Source organism: Tupaia chinensis, unplaced genomic scaffold (assembly GCF_000334495.1).
Source record: "Tupaia chinensis unplaced genomic scaffold, TupChi_1.0 Scaffold148234_1, whole genome shotgun sequence".
In the NCBI taxonomy this organism is placed as follows: domain Eukaryota; kingdom Metazoa; phylum Chordata; class Mammalia; order Scandentia; family Tupaiidae; genus Tupaia; species Tupaia belangeri.
Window position 1 is genome coordinate 5,142,904 of NW_006208084.1, and position 1,145 is coordinate 5,144,048.

General features: G+C 45.3%; 1 protein-coding gene across 2 annotated transcripts in view; it reads right to left on the minus strand.

The window, feature by feature from the left end:
• POLR3B (RNA polymerase III subunit B) overlaps positions 1–1,145 on the minus strand; it is a 134,932-nt gene that overhangs the window by 35,939 nt on the left and 97,848 nt on the right. The gene's annotated exons all lie outside the window — the stretch shown is intronic.

The window sequence follows — 1,145 nt, forward strand, 5'->3', positions numbered from 1 at the left end:
TCTTGCCCTTTCGCTCCTCCTGGGATTCTGGGCATATGCCAGTGTGATTTTCAAGTACCAGGTCTGGGACTTGACCCATAGTCAGCCATGTGGGAGTCCGGTCCCTTAACCACTACACCACCTACTGGCCCAGTGACTTTCATTTTTAACATTAAACTCAAACTTTATTATAGTTTCCCTTTTACAACCCTATACATTTATTATGGGCAGGCCTAATAAATTCGTTCCTTCTAACAGTCCCCTACTGTTATTGGCTTAATACAGATGAGGAACACTGATGCTCAGAGAGGGTAAGTAACGTGACCAATGGCACAGGACTCATGCAAAGTGGAACTGAGATTAAGCTGAGGCTTGTCAGACATGACTCCATATTCTTAACCACTTCTACAAAAGAACATTTACCTACTTTTACGTTTTTTAGTGTTTTCACATACTTGGCCTATTTTTGCATCTGTTTTGCAAACACAAGCACTGAGAGTCTACTTTGTGTTAATCTTGGTGAGCTCTGGATACACAACGATTAAGGGGAGGTAGTTCTTGTGCAAAAGGAGCTCACAGTCTCATAAAGGAAGAGAAAGGGTCAAGTACGGTAAAGATATCGGTGCTATGGAGGACAGGAAAGGTTGCAACCAGAAGAAAGCCCATCTTGCCGGGGGCTGCTGGTGACAGGGATGGGTGGTGGAGGCGGACAGGCTATCAAGGACTACAACAGAGGAAACCACCTCGAGCTCAGAGTTGAGATCTGATTAGGCAGAGGGAGCAGCTCAAGCAAATGCAGAGAGAGGCCCAAAAGAGGGTGATAGTTTTGGAGAATAAAAGGTGATTTCTTAGAAATGTGGGGACGAATGTGCAAGGCAAAGATCAGAGGCATGCCAAGGATGCCAAGGGTCATGGCCTTGGGTGTCTTACCTTTCCTACAATGTCATTCAGAATTTTACATAGTTTACTCAAGTTTCACTCTATTTACTCAAGAGAGTAACAAGACCAGATGAGTAATTTGGAAAAATCACTCCGGCGGTAAGGAAGAGAAAGAGCCTAAGAGGCCAATGGACAGTTACTAACGAAGGTCTGGGCAGAAGAGGAGGACCTGAACTCAGACAGCTCAGCAGGCAGAGGAAGCAGGGAGACAGACCCTTCAGGATGTG